Here is an 8,415-nt window from a genome sequence, read left to right on the forward strand (position 1 = left end):
CAACACTGTAATGTCCCTTTAAACAGTTTGTATGAAGATTGTTTGGGTAGTTTCTATGGAGATAAACAGTGACATCAGAGCAAAATGTATAGTGCCAAATCACAACAAACAGTTGCCCCAAGGTGCTTTATATTGTAAGGCAATGGTGTGGGTGGAAATTACATTTACAAGGCCAATAGTGCCCGTAGTTAAAGAATCACCCATATATCATTTTGATTCATCTACCTGTTGCCACATGTACAGAAGGACTGGATTATCATTCCTACACTCATATTGTTATATTTAATACAAAATAATAAGGCGCACGGAGCAGCTCCTACTGCCGCTGATGCTGCATTCAAGTACCGTTGGTAATTACACAACTTTTTTGTTGTTTCAAATTCAACAGTTGCTTGTGGCAAATAATTAATTATATCCACACAAAAGATTAATTCTGGCCCCTATGTAAGGGTGCCTGAGCCCGTGAAGCTGCCCCCCCACACAGATAAAAATAATCCAAGCAAGCAGGCAGAGTTTGCCCTGTAATTTCTATAAGGTACATGAACACAGCAGCAGCCTCCGCGCTCACAAACCGGCTTCTGCACTGTGTGAAAACGTTTCAGCTGCTCCAACGAAGTCAAATTAAACAATAACGTTACAAAAACTAAATAATTAAAAAACGTCAAGAACGACAGCAAAATGAGACACAGACGAATTGAGGTTTTCGTTGCCCTTCGTTCAAATTTTTCAACAGTTTAAAAATCCTGAAGTAGCGCCAGCTGCAGGAACGAGGCTGCGCGAAGATTAAACAATGTCAACAACAGTCAATGAAAGTCCAGATTTTTTGTTTCATCAGGGCTTCGTCACCCTTCATTAAGTGCCGTGTGACTGGGCCTTTGGCTTTATTGATAACTGGCCTTCGTTTTGGGGCCGTCGTGGCCTGCTGATGCCGGACGGTTCCACCGTACTGGGGAAGGTGCCGCCATCTTGTCTGCGAACATAGATAGAGCTCTACAGGGAGGGTAACATTAGGAATCTACAGCAGGCCACGGAGCAGGTGATTAGAGACCCTGCAAGGCTTATGACAAATGTGGGTGGTGGAAATCCATTAGCTTAGCAGGAAATTAGTGCAGAAAATCCACTATGGTGATAGTGCAGTTTATCTGCCAGGGAGGGAATTCAACAAGTTGAGTCTGTGGCCTGCTCCCTTAGACGTGTCCATAAAAATCATAGAGGGATATGCTTTCCAAACTTAATACCCATTACTATATTGGATCATGTTGAAATTGAGGATGGCCCAGTGGGTTGTTCCAGCAATAGCAAAGATTTTGTGTCTGCTACCTACAACACGTGTGAATATCTCAAACCTAAACCTACTTCTAGGCATCTTATATATGCTACTCTGGAACCACCCCTAACCCAAACAGTTCAACTGTCAACCCCACTGAGGTCCTTAGACTGGGTCTCATTAACATAAGATCACTGTCCTCAAAATCATTGTTGATTAATGATTTAATTATTGATCATCACTTAGATATGATTGGGTTATGTGAAACCTGGCTTAAACCAACAGCTGTCCTCCCCCTTAAATGAAGCCTGCCCACCAGCATATACATTTAGTCACGTCCCTCGTAATGCAAAGCAAGGCAGGGGGGTTGCTCTTATTTATAAATCTAGGTTTAGCTTATTAGTTGTTGGGGGTCACAAATATAACTTGTTTGAGCATCTGATTCTCCGCTCCGCTCAGGATATTATGCATTGCCAAGGTCAGAAGAATAAAAATCAGCTGTATTACTTTGTCACTGTATATAGGCCTCCTGGACCATATCTGAATTCTTAGATGAATTTGGTGCGTTCCTCTCTAACTTGTCAACTAGTGCAGATAACATTCTGATCATTGGTGACTTTAACGTTCATATAAATAAGCCTTCTGATCCCCTCTGCAAATCATTTATGGAAATTGGGATGCATTAGGATTTCGGCAATGCATTCGGGATTCGACACACTTAGTGAAATACCCTGGATCTGGTTCTCACAGGTGGTATTGCTGTCACGAACATGACATCATGCCTCTTACATCAATGGTCTCTGATCACTCACTTATTAAGTTTACAGTTTCGCTGCTGTGTTAGTGGAACAACAACCTTATTTATCACTGCAGCGATGCATCAACTCCTCAACTAAGACGGAGCTACTGTAGAAGCTAGACTGCCTGATGTCTTAGCCTCACTTTTGACGAATACCCAGTCAGTAGACAGACTTCTGGATAGTTATCAAAATGACACTCGACATGATTGCACCACCTGTGTTGAAACCGCGCTCCCCCAAATCACAGTCACCTTGGTTCGATACCTGCGTGATCTCAAGCATAATGCAAGAGGTTTAGAACAGAAATGGCGTCGTTCAAAATTAGAAGTATTCCACCTTGCGTGGCGTGATGCTATCTTAGACTATAAGCATGCATTATTGGCTACAAAGCGGACCTATAACTCTTATTTGATCAACAAAAACAAGCATAACTCCAAGTTCTTGTTCGACACGGTGGCAACACTTATTCATGGACACCACCTGTAGCTCGCTCTCCTTTTACAGCACAAGATTTCCTAGATTACTTTGAGAAGAAAATAGATGACATTAGGTTGAACATATCCCAGCATGCCTTAACCCAGCCACTACACCCTGCTATTGAGGTGGGCGCTACTATTGAGGTATTACCTAGATTTACAGAATTTGATAGTATCTCTCTAGACATGCTGACGAAACTCGTAATGTCAACAAAAAGCACTACCTGCTTATCTGATCCTAGACCAGCAAAACTGTTTAAGGACCTGTGGCCCACTCTTGGCCGACTGTGCTGGAAATTATAAATTTTTCTTTAACCTCTGGATCTGTTCCTAAATGTTTCAAATCTGCAGTGATTAAACCATTACTTAAGAAATCTAATCTTGACCCTGAAAAAAACTAAAGGCTGATATCAAATCTATCATTTTGATCTAAAATTCTGGAAAAGTTCGTTTCACAGCAGCTTGTGGACTATCTTACTGAGAATAATCTTTTTGAACCACTGCAGTCTGCTTTTAGAAAATATCATTCCACAGAGATGTCTCTCACTAAAGTGGTGAATGATTTTCTGCTTGCAATGGATTCAGACACCACTGCAGTTCTGGTACTGTTAGATCTTAGTGCTGAGTTTGAAACTATGGATCATTATATTCTACTCGATAGGCTGGAGAATCATTTTGGGATTACTGGGAATGCCCTTGCATGGTTGACATCATACCTGACCAGTCATTCTCACTGTGATTTGTACAATAACATTACCTCTAACCTTAGTGACATGAAATTTGGGGTTCCACAGGGATCCGTCTTAGGCTCCCTGCTTTTCTCCCTTTATATAGCACCCCTTGGGCACATATTGCGGCATTTTGGGATTACCTTTCATTGCTATGCTGATGATATTCAGTTATACATGTCGATAACTGCTGGTAATCTCATTCACATAAAATCCTTTGAAGATTGCCTTGAATCAGTGAAAAGCTGGATGTCTATCAATTTCCTGCTTTTAAACCCTGATAAGACTGAAATGATGGTTCTTGGTCCAGTGAGACATCGGCATCAATTTGACCAGCTAACGCCTAGCATAGACTCATGTGTCATACATCACACCGACAAAGTGAGGAACCTTGGGGTAATTTTTGATCCTACGTTGTCTGTTGACTTCCACATTAGAGATATTTCGAGGACTACTTTCTACCACCTGTGAAATATAGCAAAGATTTGTCCCATCCTATCTATGGCTGATGCTGAGACCCTGATTCATGCATTTGTCTCTTCTAGATTAGACTACTGCAATATTCTATTTTCTGGCTTTCCTCAGTCCAGCATTAGGGGTCTCCAGTTGGTTCAAAATGCTGCTGCCAGACTTTTGACAGGAAGCAGAAAGTTTGACCACATTACACACATTTTGGCATCTCTTCTCTGGCTTCCTGTCCCAGTGAGATCAGATTTTAAGGTTCTGCTATTAACCTATAAAATTGTTCACAGACTGGCACCTCCCTACTTAGCTGATCTACTTAAACCCTACGTTCCAGCCCGGGCTCTGCGTTCTCAGGGTGCAGGACTACTTTGTGTCCCTAGGGTGAATGAAAAGTCTGCAGGTCACAAAGGTTTCTTTTATTGTGCCCCTGTGCTGTAGAATGATCTCCCCCCCATTAATAAAACAGTCAGATTCTGTAGAGACTTTCAAGTCCAGACTTAAGACGCACTTATTTTCCTTTTCGTATGGCTAGCATATTGACATAGTATGTTACTATGTTTTTACCCTTTAAAATTCATTTTATTAGGAAATGGATCAGGTCACGGCCTCAACTTTTTCTCAAGTAAATGGACTGCATTTATATAGCGCTTTTCCATCTGCATCAGACGCTCAAAGCATTTTACAGTTATGCCTCACGTTCAGCCAGATTAGGGTGCTGCTATACAAGGCCCTCACTACACACTGGGAGCAATAGGGGATTAAAGACCTTACCCAAGGGCCCTTTTCCAGTCAGGCTGGGATTTGAACCAAGGATCAAGCCCAACACCTTAATCACTAGACCATCACCACCCCAAAAGTCTGGGTCTTTTAGTGAAGCTAAAGGCCAGCAATCAACTTAGTATTTCTTCTGTTTTTCCTGTTGCTTAATGCTGAAAAATTATACTGTATTTGTTGTGTTTCTGATGCCTGATTCAGTTTTTTCTCTCTGTTTGAGGTGTGGCTCCATCCAGAGATGGGTGTGTTGTCTACTTCTGCAACCCTCCCGCCCTGTGCACGGGCAAAATTCCCCTTTGAGTCTGATCTGCTTGAGGTTTCTTCCTCAAATCATCAGAGGGAGTTTTTCCTTTCCACTGTCGACTGTGTGCTTGCTCTTGCAGTTGGTAAGGTTAGACCTTACTTGTGTGAAGCACGTTGAGGCAGCTTTGTTGTGATTTGGCACTATATAAATTAAAATAAATTGAAATTGGGAATTATAAACCCCATTTTAATCTAAATTACCAGTGCATAAACCTTTCAACCTGTCATATATTCTTCTTTTGATCTCGATCCAGTTAGAATTTTCTTCCATGACAGACCAAACGTTTTCAACTTGTAATGAAACATCTTCTGATGTGTAGCTAGGGCACATCATCTGTGATGTACCTGAGGTCATTGGGTGTTTCGGGTGTTTTGAACATCAGACACCCTCTCTCAGGCGACCCAGCTGAGGTTGATCAGGCCTCAACTTGTGCACTAACAGCACTCAACCACGGATCCGTCCTCTTTATCGAGAGCCACCTTGAAGCTTTCCTCTGCTGCCTCAGTGTTGTTATGGATGGCCCTCCTCCCTCTCTCTCCTGTGATGCCGAGTGCCGTGTAGGCCCTGCACAGAGACTGTCCAGCAAATCCTTTGCACCCTACCTCCACAGGCAAGCACCTAGCCTTCCAGCCTTGTCTGTGGCAGTCACTGACTAGGTTGTCATTCTTCTCCCTCTTCCGTTAAAAGCCCTCCCCCATTCGTTGTTCCCACGGCAGAGTGAGCTCCAGCATGACAACATTCTTCGTTGCCTCTGACACCAGAATGATGTCAGGTCTGAGGGTGGTCTTAGCAACATGCTGGGGGAACTTGAGTTGGCTGCCCAGGTCCACTGACAGTTGCCAGTCCTGTGCAGTGTTGAGAAGCCCTGATGTTGCTCTCGATGTTGTTCTTGGCTTCTCCCCAGCTCTGATAAAGTTGATGGCTTTCTTCGTGGGCTTTAACCTCTGACAGCTGGCGATGCCACTACAGATGGTCTTGAGCACCTGATCATGATGACATCGGTATCTGCCTTCCCCAGAGCTTTTGGGCAGCAACTCAGTATGTGCTCGAGGGTCCCCTTTCTCTGGCAAAGGCGGAATGCTGGTGTATCAACCAAACCCCAGCAGTGCAGGTTGGATGGGCTGGGAAGTACATCATAGGCAGCCTGGACCAAGAACTTGATTTGGTGTGGCTCTGCCCACCAGAGGTCAGTCCACAACATCTTCCTCTCCGCAACTTACTCCCATCTCATCTGGGCACCTTGCTGCCTCATTCCCACTGCTCTGCTGGATCTCTCCTCCTCCACCACTCCTCTCACCTCCTTCTGGACTAGTTTCCTCCACTCCTGTCCCCAAGCCTTGTCAAAACGGGGGGGGCGTGGGGCGGAGGTGTGATGGTACCTGGTCCGGCTCTGCCTCTGGCCACTGTTCCCACCAAGACTCTGTAGCATAGTCGAGACTCTGCCTGCTCCACTGCCGCCTCCGCTCTCCATTTCCTGCCAGTCTTGACTGCTACTCCTGCCCCTGATACTTTGGGTCTGCTGACTTGCGGAATTGCAGCACCTCCCTTACACTCAACACCGTAAACTCTTCCTCCATGGATTTCAAGGGGAGTGTCAGTTTGCTGGTGTTTCCATAGAGGGCGATGTTGCTCAAAATCCTCGGCAGCCCAAACCATCTCCTCAACTAGCGACTGACTCTCCTTTCTAGATCTAAGACAGTAGTGATGAGGAACTCATAGAGGAGCAGAGGACACAGTATCCTTGGCAGAATCCCGTGCTGATAAATCCATGCCTTGAATTTTCCTGGAAGGCCAGACTTGTCCACAACCTTCAGCCATATATGTAGCTCCTTGCAGGTGTTCTTGATGGAGGCTATATCCCTGAGACTGCTATCGAAGAAATTTCCCAAGCTCTTTATCAGCTTCTCAGAGATAGTAGGGATTGGTGCTCCTGCGATAGAGAACCGGAACTTGTCTGCCACTCTGCCCTTTTTCAAGACCAAGGATCTTGATTTCACAGGCTTGAATGACATCCTGGCCCATCCCATTAGCCTCTCCAGCCCTGTCAAGATCCATCTGCCTTCAGGCACTGACTCGGTGGTCACTGTCAGGTCATCCATAAAAGCACGGATTGGCAGTTGGCGGATCCCAGACTTAGACTTGGGACCTGTGCTCTCTGGTTCTGCAGATTTCACCAGATGGTACAGCCTGTGATGATTCCCATCTCCAGGCTGTGCCACCCAGACATTGTTGATCCTGCTGAGACCCTCAGGCTGAAGTCACCGTAGTAATCCAGGATGAGGTCTCTTACTGCTGCTGGAACATGGTGCCTCTCCAGGGTTTCAAGGACCAGCTTGTGAGGCATTGAGCCATAGGCATTGGCTAGAGCTAGCCACAGCACCACCAGCTCAGCCTTGTTCTCTCTTGCCTCTCTGAGGAGTTGAGTGACCACACCAGTGTGCTCTAAGCACCTTGGTACCCCGGGGATGCCGCCTTTCTGCATGGAGGTGTCTATGTATCTGTTCTGGTGGAAGAAATCAGCCAGTCACTTAGCTACAATGCTGAAGAAAATCATCCCTTCGGCACTGAGGAGCGAGATTATTCTGAACTGGCTGATGTTCCTGAAGTCCTCCTCTTCAAGGATCCACACACGTTCTGCAAATGCCATTGCTGTGTTGGCTTCCCCCTTCTCCAGATACCCTCATGATCTTCCAGAGCCAGTGTAGCAACTTGGGACAGTGCTTATAGACCTTGTAGGGTGTTCCGCTTGGTCCTGGTGCTGACCTGGACCTTGTTTTCCGCACCACCTCCTGAACTTCTTTCAGGAGTGGCTCCCTCAGATCAAAGGCCTCAGCAGGCTCTGGTGGTGTTATTACAGCCTTGCACTGTCCTAGCTCTTGGTCTCGGTTGAGGTCGTTGAAGGTGTCGTGGAGGTATTTGTCGACTTCTTCCTTTGAATAGGCCATGCATCCACTGCGTTTCTGTCTGAGGAACCCCTTCATGAAGCCGAATGGGTTGTTGATGAAAGCAGCCTGCTTAGGAATGGAGTCTCTTCCTGAGAATGAGATGGAGCACTGCCAGTGGTGCACGCTCCTCTTCACTGGCTGACTTGTGCTGTTTCTTCAGGGCTTTCATTTCTTTCCTGATGTTGTGGATTTTGACTGCCCTCTGGATCTTGGTGTAAGGCTGCTTGGCTGCCCTTTCCTCCTCAACACCAAACCTCTCAGCAGCCATGCTCACTATGATGGTTGTTATAATCTGAAGCCTCCTCTCAACATCCCCTTTGGCTGTTACTTCCAGTACCTTGTCTGCATCCTTGTCAAACTTCTGCCACTCTGCTGTTTTAGAGGCTTAGGGCCATCTGATCCTCAGACTGCCTGTTCAGAGGGACTGTTCTCACCACTTGGAGGCTCTGGGCTCTGTTGGGTGCTTCCTGGCCCAGCTCCTCCTCTGTCTCACCAGGTGCTAAACTTGTGCATTGTGGTGCTTGCAGACACTCCTTACATTTCATCTTTGTTTGATGGATCTTTAAGCCCTTCTCATTCTTGCAGCTCTTTCCGCACAAGCACTTTTGAATCGTCAACATTTGTCCATTACTATTATTCGTTAACCTTGAATCTGT

At 45.6% G+C, this 8,415-nt stretch overlaps 1 pseudogene; it reads right to left on the bottom strand.

The window, feature by feature from the left end:
• Positions 1-5,248: 5,248 nt before the first annotated feature.
• LOC117514952 lies at positions 5,249-8,027 on the bottom strand (annotated as a pseudogene).
• Between the last annotated feature and the right edge of the window lie 388 nt (positions 8,028-8,415).

Source organism: Thalassophryne amazonica, chromosome 8 (genome assembly GCF_902500255.1).
Source record: "Thalassophryne amazonica chromosome 8, fThaAma1.1, whole genome shotgun sequence".
Classification (NCBI taxonomy): Eukaryota; Metazoa; Chordata; class Actinopteri; order Batrachoidiformes; family Batrachoididae; genus Thalassophryne; species Thalassophryne amazonica.